The following is a 20022-nucleotide window of genomic DNA, read 5'->3' as shown; positions in this document are numbered from 1 at the left end:
ACAAATATTTTGTTGAATTTTATGATAGAAGAAAATGTTAAATATTTTACAACTGTAATATGAATTAAAGAACACAAAGAAATATTTGAAATCGTACCAATGATTCGTTACTTCTAAGAAAGAGTACCAGGAAATCATATAAACTTTATCAATGCTCTATTAGACCAAAGAGTCCAGAGAAAATATGGATATCTCGATAGCATCATATTATATCTACTAAAGCATAAAGGAATCAGAAACATTTTTAGTAACTCTTTATGTCTAAAAGTATTAGATAACTCACATATTCAACGACACAGCACAAGAAACTATCTGAAACACCAGTGATTTTTAATGTTTGAAAATATGTAAGTAAACTTTACAAATATTACTGATCAAATCTGATTGAAATCTTCTCTACAAAATATTAAGTTGACGAGCATAAGGAAGCGTTGAACGTTTCTTTTCCAATATAACATTGATTCTAAAAGCATTATTGAAGACTAAGACACTAAAGAACCAATAGAATATAAAGTTAAACAGAAGTTATAGGAAACCTTAGTGATTATAGAATCTACGGGCATAAAAACAAAAGTGTAAGTGCCTTTAAAGAAAATATATGTTGAAGGACAGAGGGAAATTTCATAAGTATCACTAATACAATATCATTCCAAGAAGTGAAACGAATCTTTGTACGTCTTATCAATCTAATGCAAAGTGAAAGAGATCTCACCAATGTAAAATTGTTAATAAACATAACGTAATGATTTATATTTTTAAGAACATGGTACTTATTTCGACAGAACGTTGACCTGTCATCTTCAGTAATATATGTATACATGTCCATCATAATATAATTTAAATGAATACTGCCCAAACATGAATATAATACAATAGCTACACCTGTGTGTTATACTTATAGGCTCAGAAAAGTTGTGAGCCATGATTAAAGCTTTAGAAAGCCAGTCAACAATTTTTAGCATCATCCACGTAACTTTTGAGCACCTGTAGAAGGATAACCTGAGAGAAATATAGTACCAATGAAGTGACATTAAATCAATAGTGATATTACTCCGTTACGTTTATTATGTATCATTTGTTACTACTTGTTCTCTAGATTTCATTTTTTATATCTCAATTTTTAATTTAATCGGTTTTCTTCTCAGCTCTGCTATCGCGGTGATATGCCTATTTTGATATCCTGTTTGTCTATCTTCTCTATCATTAGTTTTTCCATTAAGTTTTTCAACAAATTTGGATATCATGTGATATGAACCGTAATAACTCCAGTGGCATTGGCTGTTTGTGTGCAGTTAAACTCAAAGCTACACAATAAGTTATCTGTGCTCTGCCCATCACGGGTATCGAAACCCGGTTTCTAGCACTGTAAGTCAGCAGATATACCGCTGTGCTGTAGGGAGTTAACGGTAACTCTGAGTTATGCTTTCCTACATAAAACGCTAAAAAATAGGATTTCAATACTGGTCGTCGGCAAAACACAGATAGACCTTCGTAGAATGGACGACAACTGCCTGTTGTCGAGACACAAGTGTAGAGACGACGTTTCGAAAGTTTTCTGAAGACGAAAGGCGGAAGACTTTTGAAACGTCGCTTCCACATTTGTGTTTCCACAACAGGCAGTTGGCGTCAATTCTACAGTTTCATCATGAATACTCTGCCAAAACAATCTATCAAAGAGTACATAGATAGGCCGTTGTAGTGATAACGAGAAATCCACTTAAAGTAAAACTGTATTCTCAAGATGACTGGTATGGGTATTAAAATTTTAATTAAAATAAAGTAGAAAACAACGTTAACAGGTTAACCTGAAGATACCTAAGAAGGTCGAAACATTGTTCTGTACTTTAATTAAAGTGTTATTACCCATACCAGCCGTCAACAGTGGCTGTTGTATAGTTTTGCCCTTAGCAACAAACAAACTGCATATTTGTGTATTAATGTTTTCTTTAACTTAAAACAAGTGGAATAAAAACTTAAGATACAAATTATCAGTTGACTAGTTATGTTTCCGGGAAGAGACTCTTTTTTTGTGTCTTTTTTTATTCTTTTCTCTTCCACTCACACTTCAATCAGTGGACTGACTTGAAACTTAGTCCTGTTTTACCGTGGTCCAATAGCCTAGATAATGTTTTTTTTTCTTATTTAAGCCTTTTTGGCGATTTTATTGGATCAAAGATCAAACAACCCCAAAACGTATACTCTGGGCTTTTGTGCGATCATGTTTATACCAATCAAAATGAAAATTGGCACAAAAATAAATTTTCATGTGCTCATTATATTGAGATACAGTACAATATGTCTATATGGGTCCCTTTAGGGGAACAGAGGTAAAAAATATGTTTTTGGTGTTTTAGGTCAATTATTTGACCATCTTTTGACTAAGTTATGTGGGTTGATACTTTTCTATAGGTTTCACACATTGACAAACAAAAAGGGCGGTTTTTTCATTTTGTGCTTCCCCCCAGTGGCGATATGCTAAAATCCGGGGTTTGATACCCGTGACGGGCAAAGCACAGATAGCACATGGCGTAGCTATGTGCTTAATTCTGAAAAGCACACACTCATTTTTGGTAGTTATAGGAGGGTCAAGATGCCACAAAAACGTAATTTTAGGGTTTTTTGACAATTATTTTGCCGTTTTATTTACCATTTTACATGGAATTTGTTGCAAAGATACTTTGTTCCAGGTCCAATACCTTGGTTATATCCCCTATGTTACTTATTAGTTATAACGAGTTTGTGCCTTCTGTATTCTAGAAGATGTCGAGCAAATGTTAAGCCTTAAATCTAATTATACTTGGATAACATCTTTTAGATGGGTCTTCCAGTGGGACGGCGGTAAGTTTATAGACTGACAAGGTTAAAATCCGTAGTTCGATTTCCTGCATTGGACACAGTAGATAGAGCAATGTGGGTTTGCTCTAAGACAAACAACCTGCTAAACCACTACTGACAATGTTCATTGTATTGTATTTGTCGTGCGGCATAATAGAAATGATTCGATTATATGTTGCATACAACCTTATAAGAATTACTAAAGTCTATTATTCTAGTATTAAAGAAAAAACACAAATAAAACAAGAGGAAGTGATCCCAAAATTTCAACTGTTGCATTAACCGGTAAGGGTCTGCAAAGTGCTGATCAGTTACGAGATATCGTGTGACGTGTGTATTCAGTGCACTTCTAAAGTTATCAAGTAAGTTGTATAAATGTCTATCAGATGTTGTGTTTGTTGGAGTTCTTACAAAACTACAAGACAGCTAGGCAGTTGTGGTAGTCGTCCAGATCTTTGGATACTCTTCTCAAAACTACAAGACAGCTAGGTAGTTGTGGTAGTCGTCCAGATCTTTGGATACTCTTCTCAAAACTACAAGACAGCTAGGTAGTTGTGGTAGTCGACCAGATCTAGATATTTGGATGCTCTTCTCAAAACTACAAGACAGCTAACTAGTTGTGGTAGTCGTCCAGATCTTTGGATACTCTTCTCAAATCAAATGGCAAAATTTTACTGTCATTCTTATAACGCCACAGTCTCGAAATTTAGAGTTTGTTTTGGCAATGGTGCGCGAAATGCAAGACCTCAATTCCACAGTCTAGCAAGCTAATTACTGGTCTACGCTTATTATCTAACTTGTAAAATATACTTATGTTTACTGTGTTGTACAGATAACATGGATGTGATTCATATATTAAATTATTATATGTATATAAAGCGCAAACATCTGTGTGTCTGTCTGTCCGTCATCTAACTACTCCTTGATAGCTGATCCAATCTCAACCACATTTTGTGGGATGATAGTTTTGGAACAAGGGGAGTGTTAATGGGGGTTCACAACTATTTCCATCCCAATTATTTTTATTATTGATCATTTGTTATATTATACGTAAGCTAACTTTGGCTGCATTCATAGGTGTCGCCACGTTATTTCACCCAAACAAACTTTATCATACTTTCTATAACACAACATAGATACAGTGTGGGAGAAGGCACACAAACGTCTTATATATCTCAGAGAGTACGCTATGACCTAACTCTCTAAGGGTAATGCAATGAAAAATATGGCCGCCACAGTTTCATAAACACAGCTGAAGTTTCTACTTCAAAACCACCGTATCAAAAGGTTGATACGAAGAGTAGTTGTGATTTCTTGAGTTATATTTTGGCACTTCCAACTTTGACCCGCGACCTTTCAACTTCGGCCCATAAGACATTTCTGTAACCAAAAATTGTTAATTAATTAAACATGTGAAACAATGTGGAAGGACATTAAGAGCTGGGTGTTGAAAGAGGGTAATAGAAAGTACCCCTGCCGCCACAACTTTCATCGCTACCTCTTCATTCAAAGCTACCCTGACCATCAGACATTGCATACTATGTTTTAAGTATATCGAGTTATTATAGCTTAAACACAACTTTTGGTAAAGTAATCGTATGTTATGTTATAAGTAAATTGTGTAAAAGTTATGATTTTTGTGTTATTTATCATTGTATCCATCTACTTATTTGTTTACGTTTAAAACATGAAAATAGGAAGGATACATCACCATGTATATTGTAAAAGAATTTAGAGTAATAGCTTTTAATCTTATTCACGTCGTGGTGGATGCTTTGGTGATAAAACATTGCCTCAAAACTTTCTAATGAGTGACTTTATTTTTAAAACACCTTTGTACAAAACCCCTATATTCTCTCTAATATAAATAGCTATCAGCCAGGGGCGTAGTTTCTAGGGGGGATGGGTGGGATACATCCCCCTTCATTTTAGGTGGGGGGTATGGTGCATACAATCATCCCCCCCTACAGTTTGGTCTGTTGAATTGTTTTATTGCATCACAGGCTTACAAATTATGTGTTTGTTCTTGTGATTCTCGTGTTCTTACCAATCGAATTACATAATTAGGCCTAGATGTAGGCTTTTTCAATAGCCGAAATGTACATCTTTAATATAGGCGTGCTTCTAAGCTTTTCGATCTAAGCGATAGTTCGTAAGTATCAGTCAGTAGGCCTAAGTGTACATGCAAGTATTGTGGCAACAAGATTACTCTGTGACTGCATGTTTACAGCTTTCAGGTTCACGTAATCAGAGATTCACAATTTGCAAATTGAACAGTCCACATAAGTGGTTGCAAAAATCATCCCCTCCATTGGGTGTAAAAAAATCTACGCCCCTGCTGTCAGCGTTATAGAAATATCAAAAATATTACTGAGTGATTCCATAGTTTTTAGAATTCTGCTAAGGGAAGCTTGTATCCAGAATTTCAGGGATATGTGGTCCACCTCAGAACATTACTTAACCACAAGTAAATTAAGTTTAGAACAAAAGTTATCGAAACATTTTTCATTAAAACCTGTACTTTCTCCCTCGCTAGTACAGCGGTATGTCTCTGGATTTACAACGCTAAAATCAGGGATTCGATTCCCCTCGGTGGGCTGAGCAAATAGCCCTTTGTGGCTTTGCTATACGAAAAAAAACACTCTTTCTCCCTCTTGAAAAGATTATTATTACGTAGTAAACCAACTAGTCTTTAATATTGTTCCCTGACAGATGTCTATCTTTATGTAACAATTTATTTAAAATATATTGTACATTATAATGACATATGTCTTATCCACATTTTTCAGTTACCATTATTGTGTTTTCTATCTAAGATAAAGCTGCTATTTTCTTCTTTTTCATACTATTTTTTGATAGAAAGAAGTATCACAAGTGTTAGAGGTACACGACTGAACAAGTTAATATGAGTGTTATTATGGGATAGGTTAAGTACAGCGTTATAGTAAATTTAGTTATTTTTAAAAGCTAAAGTTTACCGCAGATTTGTTCATGTAATTGTGGCTCAAGTGTTGTGAACTTGTGCTTATTTTATTATTGTGTCGTATTACTAGAACCTTATATATTTTGTCGTTATTTTGGTTGATTATAATCACTCATAGTGTGTAGAAAGTTCTAAACCTCAATCAGGCTACATAAAATGTAATTCAAGCTAGTTAGAAAGGTGAAGTTAGTTAGGTAGATATATATATAAACAAACAAAACAGGCTATTTGTTTGCCTTAAAGCAAATAGGCTTTCTGTGACTTCTGAAACAGAGAAACGTGCATTCTTTTATTAAACGAAAGACAAAAGTTTTGTAAACACATCTCCGGTCACATTTTTTCAGTATTGTCAGGACATTCATTAGATCGTATTTTTTCATGAACACTGAAAATAATACATCGTAAATCTGGTTACAAATTTTAAAATTAAAATTAAAATATGGCATCAGTTTAGGAGGAAAAAAAAGTTAAATCATTCGTAAGATAAGAGAAAACAAGAACTGTTTTACAATACATTTTCTATTTCCTCTTCTAAGAGCATGTTAGCTGTAAATCGAGATTGGCTTCCGTCGTATTTATATGAACAAGATATTATTCCGCAAAGTCCTCGAATGTGTTCTGTTTCAAAGGTAATAAAGGCGACATGAAGAGTAAAATATACTTTGTCAAGTTCATATGTCCTGTTGTATTGCAGCCTACAGAGTATATAATTCTTCTCGTGACTCATGACATGCGCATGTTCTACTGACGTCTCAAGAATACAAACTGTAAAATTAAGCATCCCTTATGTGACGACGTTTTAGTGTCTACTGATCGATTGACAGACAACACGTTTGGTTTTGGAATTTCGCACAAAGCTACTCGAGGGCTATCTGTGCTAGCCGTCCCTAATTTAGCAGTGTAAGACTAGAGGGAAGGCAGCTAGTCATCACCACCCACCGCCAACTCTTGGGCTACTCTTTTACCAACGAAAAGTGGGATTGACCGTCACATTATAACGCCCCCACGGTTGGGAGGGCAAGCATGTTTGGCGCGACGCGGACACGAACCCGCGACCCTCGGATTAGAGTCGCGCGCCTTACGCGCTTGGCCATGTCGGGCCACAGACAACACATTACTGTATAGTCGTGTAAGTATTTTAAACGGCTCAAAAGATTTCTTAATAATCAGATAAAGTATAGACACAAGCATGTAGTTTAAATTCAGCTGGGCATATTTCTTGTGTACTTTGTTCAATTCAGATGACTTCGCATAATTCAACTAGTTACAATACATGTAAATGTGCTTTCACTTAGTATCCTCTTTTGATTTAATATTAAATTAATTTTTCGAAACCAATGAGTTCTTTACCAATTCAGAGAAAAATACCGAAACACTAAGAACGTTTCTCCCTTCCTAAGCCTTTTTATTAAGAATAATATGGTTATTTTTATCCAAATTAATAAAAAATAGCTTTTAATTTCTGTTAAATTTATAATATGCGTTTTTTTCATTAAATTATATTATTTCTTCTTCATTATTTTTATTATTTGGTGTTAAACGCAAATTTGCACAATGGGCTGCGCGTGCTTAGCCCACCAGGGTTTTTTAAACTCGATTGCTAACGTCAAGCTTTCAGACTTGTCGCTGAGCCATTAGGGGTACTATATGTTTTAAGAATAGTAACAAAAAAGCAGCTGTCGAGGTTTTATAACTTTAAATCAAACATTCAGGAGTGATGAAACTATCTTTTCATATAAAGCAACAATGTATTTTGAGCACAAAACTACACAACGTGTTATCTGCGCTTTCAACCACTGCGTCTTTGAGCATTTTAAGACCCAACAGAGAAAAAAAATATTTTCGAGAATATTATTACCATTTTGTGTAAAATTTAAAATTAGTTGTTAGGGCGATCGACTTCGGGTTGAGGGTAGGAATCCCCATCACCAACATGATCATCTTTCTATGGAAGGTACAATGATACGGTCAATCCTACTGTTAGTTACTAAAAGAATAGCACAAGAGTTAGCGGTGAGTGGTATTGATTACGTTCTTCCCGTCTAGTTTATCACTACTAAATTAGGGATAACTAGCACATACAGCCTAGTGTAACTTTGTGTGAAATTCAAACCAAATCAAAACGAAACAAATTAAAAATTAGATTAACGAAATTGGCTTCATGTATGTATCTACAAATACAACAATAACGAAGAATAATATGTACAATGCTTTTTAACTTGTTCTATAATACTTTAAACAGATTATCAATTATTTACGTTATTATTGAACGTCCGTTAAACATTTTGTTTGCGTACAAATATAATAGGCCGATGATACCAAATAATTTCTGACAGTTCTATATGACTAACCTTTATATAAATAATCCATATGACTTACCTTTATATAAATAATCTATATGACTTACCTTTATATAAATAATGATGTGGTAATTTGTACTCGTACATTGTTTGTCTTGTGAGTTGAGGATTTAAAGCACAAAAATTCTATAATGTTGGAGATGCTTATAATACATAGTTTGTATGGTGGTATCCCCAGAATTGCCTGTATTCTAAGGATAAAACAAATAAATATCACAATCCAAATAAAATGATAAACCAAATGCCCTCTAGTAAAATAAGAAATCCTTGAAGCGCATAGAACATCCTTTTTTTTTTTTTTTCCACTTGAACGACTTATAAGTACGTTCTCATTGTCTGTAGGCAAACAAGGAAAAACGAACTCAAGACTCTACCGCGAGACTAGCAATAGCAATTTCAATCTTTTCAAACATCACGGTAAGTTGAAGTATGGTACTCCACATGGAAAAGTGCTTACTTAATTTACAAAGCTCAATTTGAATATATTTAACCCCCAGCGTTTCATTTACAAAGGCAAATTATGGAAGATTAAGCAATTCGTCTTATTCTCTTTGATGGAAGTTCCAAATATTGATTACTACATTTCCCTTGGTGACCTTAGACGGTCAGGTCAAAGCTTGAAGCTTGCTAATGAAATTAATTGAAACGTCAATATTTACCCTGTTATGTGATAACGATTTCTATAGCTTCTTCGTCAATATAGAGTTATGATAATTTGCCATTCTCCTTTAGCAATTCTCAACAGAAGCATAGAGGTCCAAATTTTGACTCAAAATTATTAACATAAAAAAATTAAAATAATTCAAACCTCTCATGTTTAAAATCGAAGATATTTAAATTGCCTAAGTTTATACAAAGTTCGTTTTCAAAAATCCAAATCATATTTAAAGTAGAAGGGGTATCAATAAGAATTGCTTCCTATAGAAATGTTTGGTATGTAAATATAAAGCATTTTATATTTGATGTCTGCTTTAATTTAAATTTGTCCTTTTATTTCATTGTTTTCATTGTGTGGAGATTTTGCCTAAACGAGATTTAATATTTACATCTCAAGGTGGTAACGTGTTGAACCTGTGTATCAAGACATAAAAACTGATGTTTAGTTGGTGTTACTGATCTTTGCAAGTGGCATTAAACAATCTGATCTAACTTTGGCCTCAGTTCAGAAAAGCCATTGCTGTTGCTGTTTTGAATTAAGCACAAAGCTACACAATGGGCTATCTGTGCTCTGCCCACCACGGGTATCGAAACCCGGATTTTAGCGTGTAAATCCGTAGACATACCGCTGAGCCACTGGGGGGCCGAAAAGCCATTGAGGTGTGCTTTTATTTACAGTGAAAGAACTGAACATCTGCAAGCTGCTCCTAGTAAGCGTTCATATCTTGGAGACGACTGATACAGTATTTAAAACTAGGAAAGAAATTAATCGAATGAGGACAGTACCGACGGTGTACAATACTAATGCTAGCGTTTTATTAGTTGTTTAATTAATAATTTATTTTCGTATCCAAAAGACTTCAGTTACCAGAATGAACTTTCACTCCATGATGAATAATCTTAACAATTATTTCTGTTAAATATTTTAATGGCCAAAAGAATGTTAAAATTTAAGCATTATGCGCTTTGAATTCTATACAATATTATAGGAACTGATTCTTTCTAAGCAATATATACTGGTGGGAAGAATGTTCTTGTACCAGTATTGTCTGGATCAGTATGGAATTTTGAACTTCCATTTATTACACCATCAGAACATCTCGTCTTTCTATAATCTTACTGGGATCATGATGCATATGCAAGGTTCATCTAAACTACATGATCCTTCTCCAACATGACTTTTTATAACCCACATTAGTCACTCTTTAGAAACGTTTATAAAACTTATGAACGTAAAAATGGTCGCATCTCTAGATAACTAAATCTTGCAGTTGTGTATTCGGTGTGAATTATACGTGTAACACATAACTTCAAATAGATAAAGAAACGCTTACAGTATCGTAAAGGATCCTATATTTTTAGAATCTACAGATGAACCAGAAGTGTATACAACTCTGTCTTCACACAATTGCTTTTTGTATCAGATTCGTTTAAAAAGACTTCTCTTCTGACGAGTCATGTCATCTAACCATTACTAAATAAAATTTAGCTAAATTTTTGTCCGTTATGAGATACTTGTTTACTTATGTTATTTAATGTCTTGATTGTTAATTTCGTACACAAAATTTAAATAAATATTTTAAAACTGGTGAAGTGTGCATGTTTAATTTCGCTGTTTCACAGATTTTGTCCATAATAAATATTATATATGATTGTAAAAATGATTACTGCTAATCTCTTGCTCTCTATATATATGAATACACTGCTGGCCAAAATCTTAAGGCAAATGAACATAAAGAAAAAATATGCATTTTGCGTTGTTAGACTCAACCACTTATTTGAGTAGAGCTTCGAAAATGAAAATAAATTTAGCATTTAATAGAGAAAATGTAAACACTATGAAATTAGCCTAAATACTAGCTGGTCAAAAGTTTAAGACCGTACCGAAACAAAGCGTTAATCGGTAAACACGTAACGAAATTTAGTCATTTGTGTTCAAGCATTAGCATTGTCAACATCTTCCACTGACATGTCCTGTGTTACATTGGGTAAAAACATGGCAAAGGTTGAAAAGTAAAAGAGTTTGAACGTGGCAGAATTGTCGAGCTGCAAAAGCAAGGTCTCTCTCAACATGCCATCGCTGGTGAGATTGGGCGTAGTAAAACTGCTGTTGGAAATTTCCTAAAAGACCCTGAGGGATATGGAACGAGAATTTCAAATGGTCGGCCTAAGAAAATTTCCCCGGCGTTGAGCAGGAGGATTCGACAGGTTGTCCGGCAAGACACCAGCCGATCGTTGAACCAGATTAAGGCTCTTACGGACGCAGAATGCAGCTCAAGAACAATAAGACGGCATCTACGAGAGAAAGGCTTTAAAAACCGTAAACGTCTTTAAAGGCTACGCCTCCTTACACACCACAAAACAGTTTGGTTAAACTTTGCTGAGAAGCACCAAACATGGGATGTAGAAAAGTGGAAGAAGGTTTTGTTCTCTGATGAGAATAAAATTAACCTGGATGGTCCAGATGGCTTCCAACGTTACTGGCACGATAAAAATATCCCACCAGAGACATTTTCTACATGATTTGGGGTGTTTTCTCTTTCCATGGAACAATGGAGCTTCAGGTTATACAGGGGCGTCGAATAGCATCTGGCTACATTGGCATGTTGGAGAGAACATTCTTATTGACTGAAGACCCTCGCTTGTGTGGAAACGACTGGATCTTTCAGCAGGATAACGCTCCAATCCACAATGCCCACAGGACAAAGGACTTTTTCATGGCAAATAACGTGGTTCTTTTGGACCATTGAGCGTGTTCGCCCGAACTGAACTCCATTGAAAATGTTTGGGGGTGGATGGCAAGGGAAATCTATAGAAATAGACGTCAATTCCAAACAGAGGATGATCGTCGTGAAACCATCTTCACTACTTGGAATAACATTCCAGCCAGCCTTCTGCAAACGCTTATATCTGCCATGCATGCCAAAGCGAATCTTTGAAGTTATTCGCTATGATGGCCGTGCAACTAATTATTGAGAGCTCTTGTTGGGCATTTCCTACCCTGTTTAGAACTTCGTTTCAGTATGGTCTTCAACTTTTCGCCAGTTACTATTTAAGCTAATTTCATAGTGTTCACATTTTCCCTGTTAAATGTTAAAAAAGTTTTTCCCTTTTTCTTATTTTCATTTTTCAAAGCTATACTCAAATAAGTGGTTGAGTCTAACAACGCAAAATGCATATATTTATTTATGTTCATTGGCCTTAAGATTTTGGCCAGCAGTGTATGTTTGGATGTTTGTTAACCTGACTGCTTAATATTTTTTACTACCAATATTTGCTTGTGTAGATATAATAAACTGGTTTTACACTATACAATATTTTGTGTGTATTACCAACCCCTTTGAGAGGATATTATAATCTGGTTTAGAATTGTATGATATTTTTGTGTATCACTAATTTTTGCTTGATAAAATTTAATGAACTAGTTTTACACCTTATAATATATTGTGTTTATTACCAACGCTACTTTCAAAGAATTTAATGAACCTGTTTCACACTATATGCTTTTGTGGATAGTATTTGTCGTTTACAGAAAAGCTTGTACTTTTTGCCATGGAAAGATTTTGTTTGTTATTGAAAACATAAGCATCCTGCACCATACATAGATTTAACTGTTATAAGAGACGTAATCATATTTTATCAGACTAAGTTTCTCTGTGTTATTAGAACCTTCAAACATGCAAGGTTTTGCCTGTTGTACACAAACTCTATGCGCTTTTTACCACAAAAGATTTTTACTGTTATACAAGACGTGAACACTCTTTACCATCGAATTGTTTTCTGTTATAAAATATATCTGAATGTTCTATATATACAAAGTGCTTTCCTGTTAATAAAAACCTACACACTTTCTACCAGCACTCCAATGACACAGCGGCATATCTGCGGACAAGCGTGCTCGAAATGGGTTAAGCAGCACACATAGCTCTTTGGGTAGCTTTGTACTTAAATACAACCAACTAACGAAATATAAAACTAAACATTGTCTACCATACAATTTTTTATTTGGCTGTAGAAAAACCCTAACACGTATACCTAAGAAAAGTTTCACGTATTGCATAAGTACCCCGCTGGTACAGCGGTAAATCTTCAGATTTATAATGCTAAAATCAAGGGTTCGATTCCCCTCGGTAAACTCAGCAGTTAGCCCACTGTGGCTTTGCTATAAGAAAAACATACACACTCTATTGTGTAAAACCTGAACTACTTTTACCATGTAACTTATTCTTATACAAAACCTGAAAGCTCCTATTTATGCAAAGTTGGCCTTTTTTATGTAAAACCTAAATTCTCTCTACCATGCATCATTTTGTCTGTTGTACAAATACCACAATATAAAAAGTATTTCCTGTTCTAAATAACACAAGCGAACACTTACTACACACAAATTTAAATTGTTTACGCTTTCAAAAAACTTCTACCACTTTATATTATGTAAAGTGTTGAAATTCTAAAGACTCTCTACATTGAACACTTTTGAGCTGTTAAACAAAACTTAAATATCTCAACAATACCATGTTTTACAATTTATACACATCTAAACACTTTCTACTATTCAAAGTTTTACTTTTTATACACAATATAACCCTCGCTAAATTTTTGTCTGATATACACAACCTTAACACTCTTCAATGTGCAATTCTTTATGCCAGTTACACAAAATCTGAACACTATTTGACAGGCAAAGGTTTTGCCTGTTGTACACAAACTATGCACTTTTTACCACAAAAGCTCTTGACTGTTATACAAACGTGAACACTCTTTATTACGCAAAGTTTTTCTGTTGCACAAAACCTAAACATGTGTATTATATAATTTTTCTCTTTTTGTACTATCCGTAACCTCCTTTTACTATAAACCGTTTTACGTGAAATCCAAATTCTCTCAGCCATGCAAAGGTTTTGCCTTTTATACAAAAATCCTGAGCACTACATACGTAAAGTGTTCCCTGCTACAGTAAACATAATCAATCTCTCACATGCATAACGTCTCATTATTATACGAAATTCGAACACTCACTGAATGCAACGGTTTTTTGCGTTTTTTTTACACGAAGTCTAAACATTCTCTACTTGTGCAAAGTTTACGCCTCTTCTACAAAAACAACGCTCTGTTATTCAAATTTTCCATCTTTTACAAAATATAAGCGCTTTTTTATAGAAAGATTCTCCTCTCATAAAAACATCTAAACACTCTTTCACTGTAATATTTTGTTTGTAGAAAATCCTAAAGATTGTGTTTACTAGGCAAAACAAAAACACCTTCTATCATGCTAGTACCTTTATTGTTTGTTTAAAAGATCACAACGGTATTTTCATGTTGTGCAAAGCTTAAATACTGTCTACTAAGTGAAGCGTTCACCCGTTGTACAAAACAGGTAGACTTTCTATCAATAAAACTTTCCATCTGTTGTACATAATCTAAACACCATGTAGAGTTTCCATTATACAAATCCTGAACACCGTCTACTATGCAATAATTTTGCTTTTTTAAAATCTATAAATATTCTCTATCATTTAAAATTTATTTCTGTTACACTAACCTTCAACACTGTACCATGATTTTGTGTTCTAAAATCCTGAGCACCTTATTCATGCACAATGTTTTACATACAGTTTGAGGACAACAAGGGATCTATTGGTACATCTGGGCTGTCACATCCACTAAACTGTCATATAAAAATAAAATATTCAAGGCCAGCCCTTATAATTCAAATACTTATCAAGTCTTCTCGTACATTTCTTTAAACTAATCGCGTCTACGACTTTTGAAGGTAACCTATTCCAAAAGACAAACACCCTGTTAAAACACTCAAGCTAACTTAGCTGAAGATGACTCCTACCCTATTCTTTGGTAGATTGTTTATAGTGAGTATTCATGATGAAACTTTGTAGAATGGATGGCAACTTCCTGTTGCGGAGGCACAAGTGTAGAGGACTACGTTTCGAAAGCCTTCCGCCTTTCGTCTACCCTATAAAACTTGTCCCTCATCATTCTTACCATTAAATACGAAACCAAGAAGACCAATCAACATTATCAATTCTCTGTGCAATCTTAAACACGTCAATCACATTCCCTCTATTGTTTTTTCTCTTTACAACAATAAATAATTTAAAACTATTATCCTATCCTTATATGACCTTAGCATCCTAGGAATCATCCAACTTGTCATTTTCTGAACAGTTTCCAACAAATTTTAATGTCCGTCTTATTACAGTAAGCTCAAGACTGAACACATTACTTCAAATGTAGTTTATCCAATGTTCTATACCAAGGATTCTCAAGCTGTAGTACGCATACCACTGGTGGTACGTGGAGCTAATGTCGGTGGTACACAGCAAAATTTGTATTAAAATAATAAAATATGTAATAAGCCCCATCAGAGTTTTTACGTATTTATACATGTTACACTCCCCCTTATAGACTCACCCTCCTCTTGCATAGACTCGCCATTATTTTATTACCTTAAAATTGACAGAAATAGTACCACGTACTATTCAATCACGCCGGGGAAAAAAAACCGTATCCCTCGCATTAATGGGAAAGTGCTAAAAATATGAATTCTTGTTACTGGGTTTTATATTTTTATAATTATGGCTTGATTTATAATTTAAAAAAATCAAAAAGGTGGCGCGCGAGTCTGAAACGTTAGAGAACCACTGGATTATATAATTACCTCATAAATAACACTGACAAATTTTTTGAAAAGTTTTGCTGACTGTGACAGGTACCTGATGGGTATGCACAAATATAGTTTTGGTTTTGCTTCATCACATAGGAACTCTGAGAAATAGACAGTTAACTGTTTACTGGCAATAACGTCTTTAACTGCGTTTATGTTTCTAATACGCTATTAAATTCAACATAATTAAGAGCGTTTTGCTCCTGATTTTCGTTTGTATTCAATGTCCGGTGCATCACGTTGCAGTGTCCAAAGTAGTCAGCAAGCATTGACGGATTCCAGTTGCCCTGATATCGTTTTTCCATTGTAACAATGTCCTCGTGAAACTGAAGATTTCGATGAAACGATACGTGATGGACAAAGTTGGATGTGATTTTCGTGATCAACAGTCAAAAATCTATAAGGAACACCCAACAGTGTTCAAAAGCAAAAACTTTGTTGTGCAGTGTAATTACATTCGGCTTGTATTTTATATTTCTGTAGCTAATATCGTGTTTGCATTACCGTTTCAGAAAACGAAACATCCTCGTGTTATCAAAGTTTTTCCTAATGTAAAAACCTAAACACTTAACACATGCAATTTTCAATTTTTTATCAAAATATTTCTGTGTGATACAATGTGTTAAACTGTTGTATAAAATGTAACACATTGAAGTGTATGTTTTCACATGTTGTTCAAAAGATAAATATTTTTACAATGTTATGTTTTAGCGTCTTTTATAAAATCTAAATAATTTCTATCATACAAAGATTTTGTTTGTTATACGAAACTTTAAACATTTTCGATCATGAAAAGTTTTTGCTTGTAGTACAAAATACAAACACTATAATGCGAATGTTATACATAATGTTTGCTGAAATAAATAAATATAATCACCGTTTGCCAGTAACATTTTTTCCTTTCATAAAAAGCTTGAAAACTCTACATATGCAAATAATTTTATGTTTCAAAAGGTTAAGAAAGTCTCTATCATTCAAAGATTTCGCCTCTCATACAAACTCTTAACACACTTTGCTGTGCAAACTTTTCTTGTATTGTGCAAAATCTGTTTACCTTTTAAATGCACATTTTTCACTTGCTGCACTAAGTTGGGCATCTTCTAAAAAGCAACGTTTTCTCCTGTTAAACGAAACCTGAACTCCCCTACGAAGCAAAGATTTGCTTTTGATATAAAACGTAAATATTTGTTTATTTAAAATAAAATAGTGTATATAATTATTTACGTTGGACAAGAATATTATTTTATATATTTTATGGTAGGTGAATTATCCATTAAGAGAACACAATTAAAAGAAACTTAAAGCAACTTACATTTACTTGTATTAAATTTTTTATTTGTTGTTGTTCTAAAAGTCTATGAAGATCACCTATATTTGAAAACAATATGTTTTTCTATGTTTAACGCCAGTTTACATATGTGTTTTCGACGTTAGTGATGTTGTTTACGTTTAAAGAGAGTTAAATGATGTTAGAAAATAATTTTGTATCTACATTTGAGAACATTTATATTATAAATTTTACGTTTGCTTGTTTTTAATTTCACGCAAAGCTACACTGGGGCTATCTGCGCTAACCGTCCATAACTGAGTAGTGTAATACTAGAGGGAAGACAGCTAGTCATCACCACCCACTGCAAACTCTTGGGCTACTCTTTTACCAACGAATAGTAGGATTGACCATCACATTATAACGCCTCCACGGCTGAAAGGGCGAGCATGTTTAGTTGAGGTTGATTCGAATCCGCGACCTTCGGATTACGATTCGAGTGCCTTAACCAGAAATATGAAAAATGAAATTGCAAGTTATTACTCTAGAAAAAATTAAAAAAACGCATTTCATAATATTAAAGTACCACAATACGAATCTCCATTGGAATCGACTGTTATAAAAGAACTAAAGTATAAAGTTGATTTAGATGAAGGATTAGATGTTTCAGTTTTAGAATAACAAGAATTTGCATGATCATACAAATTATTTGATAAAGTTGAATTAACTGAATAAACGACTAAAAGAGAAAAAAGTAAATAAATCTTTGGACAGTAAAATAGCCAGAAAAAAACAAACATTAAAAAATTGGAAGGAATGGATATCTAGAAAGAAGAAAACAATGGAAAGAATGGATATCCAGAAAGAAGAAAACAATGGAAAGAATGGATATCCATTCCTTCCAATTTTTTGATGTTCGTATTTTTCTGGCTATTTATAAAGTTGATTTAGATGAAGAATTAGATGTTTCAGTTTTAGAATAACAAGAATTTGCATGACCATACAAATTATTTGATAAAGTTGAATTAACTGAATAAATGACTAAAAGAGAAAAAAGTAAATAAATCTTTGGACAGTAAAATAGCCAGAAAAAAATAAACATTAAAAAATTGGAAGGAATGGATATCTAGAAAGAAGAAATCAATGGAAAGAATGGATATCCAGAAAGAAGAAAACAATGGAAAGAATGGATATACAGAAAGAATAAAACAATGAAAAGAATGGATATTCAGAAAGAAGAAAACAATGGAAAGAATGGATATCCAGAAAGAAGAAAACAATGGAAAGAATGGATATACAGAAAGAAGAAAACAATGGAAAGAATGGATATTCAGAAAGAAGAAAACAATGAAAAAAATATTCAGAAAAAGAAAACAATGGAAAGAATGGATATTCAGAAAGAAAGAATGGATATCAGAATGAAAAAATGGATATTCAGAAAGAAGAAAACAATGGAAAGAATGGATATTCAGGAAGAAAAAAACAATAGAAAGAATGGATATCCAGAAAGAAGAAAACAATGGAAAGAATGGATATACAGAAAGAAGAAAACAATGAAAAGAATGGATATTCAGAAAGAAGAAAACAATGAAAAGAATGGATATTCAGGAAGAAGAAAACAATGGAAAGAATGGATATTCAGAAAGAAGTCAACAATGGAAAGAATGGATATCCAGAAAGAAGAAAGCAATGGAAAGAAACATGTTAGAAGATAAATAAATTATCTATAGTTGCAGGAACTTAATTATTTGTTTTGTAAAACAGTTAAAGTTCCACATTTTAGAAAAAACACTGAATTAGTTATACAAAAAAACAGTCAAATTATATCTATGTTTGAAGATGCTTATATTGTCTAAGTTTAAAAGGAGAAAACTACCGAAGGTAATTGGGAACATGAGATAATAAGAAAAGAAAGTACCTGAAACGTAACATAGTACACATTTGATGACTAATTGTTACTATATCCTAATAACTTTGTCTTGCATGAAGAGAACATGGAAATAAATATATAGATGCGTAATATAGACTAGTATTAACATATACCAACACTGTATATTTCATTTGGATACGAAAACATGAAAATAAATACACTGGTACATGATGTAACTCGGTATTAACATATACTGACATTATATATTTTATTAGTGATGTTAATAAAACAGGTAGTTTCAAGAATGACAGAGATGAAAGAAAAACCCTATAACCTGAGCGCTTTCGAAAGGTTGTCTTTCATTCTTTAGTGTTAATTTAGTATATTTCATTTGGATACGGGAACATGGAAATAAAAAAACAGATACATGATGTAACCCAATATTAACATTTACTAACATTTTATATTTCATTTGGATGCGGAAACATGGAAATAATAAGAAATAGATAGTGTATTATAATGTTAAAATATACTGATATTGTATCTCTGATTCAAATATGAAAATCTATGAAGAAGCACAGATCCACGTAATGCATCTCTAAACGAAATATGAAACTACAGTAATAAACGTGTAAGTACATAATATAGCCTAGTGTTAACATTTCCTAATACTGTAACTCTAAACCAGTTACAAAAGTCTCTAGAAATAAATAATAAACAATGTAACATAATTTTGTGTTAAAATATCCTAATATTGTATCTCTCACCCAAATATGAAAACCTAGTGTATTTACATTTCTCTTTCTTTTATTAGCTTATTGTTACGTTTTAAGAATACAGAGAAACAACAATAGTTAACTTCATGTATCTGATATCACCATGAATCAAACTTACCCGGATAGTGTGGGTTCCACATAGCATTCTCTATTCGATTTAACATTGTTTTCGAGGATGTTAAAATATTCGAAAATATTTGAACAATTGGGAATACTACTGTTAATTGGAACCTTACTAAACATAACAATAAATAGATATAATGAATATCTCATAAATTATATTATACAGTTAATATTGCTAATTTGCTTTATTTAGTTGACGACTTAAAAAAAACTCTAATTAGGGAAAGCTGAGTGAATATCCTTTATACACAAGCCAAAAACTTAACGGGCCCGGTATGGCCAGGTGGTTACAGAACTCGACTTGTATTGTGAGGATCGCCGGTTTGAATCCCCTTCACACTACACATGCTCGCCCTTAAAGCCGTGTGGGCGTTATAACGTGACGATCAATTCCACTATTCATTGGTAAAAGAGTAGCCCAAGAGTTGGCGGTGGGTGGTAAATTAGGGACGGCTAGCGCAGATAGCCC

At 33.5% G+C, this 20022-nt stretch overlaps 1 protein-coding gene across 1 annotated transcript in view; it reads left to right on the top strand.

The window, feature by feature from the left end:
* Positions 1-20022, top strand: part of LOC143239527 (lachesin-like) — a 275854-nt gene that overhangs the window by 125088 nt on the left and 130744 nt on the right. The gene's annotated exons all lie outside the window — the stretch shown is intronic.

The sequence above is a fragment of the Tachypleus tridentatus genome, chromosome 13 (genome assembly GCF_004210375.1).
Source record: "Tachypleus tridentatus isolate NWPU-2018 chromosome 13, ASM421037v1, whole genome shotgun sequence".
NCBI classification, from domain to species: Eukaryota; Metazoa; Arthropoda; class Merostomata; order Xiphosura; family Limulidae; genus Tachypleus; species Tachypleus tridentatus.
This window is presented reverse-complemented; position numbering and strand designations above follow the sequence as displayed.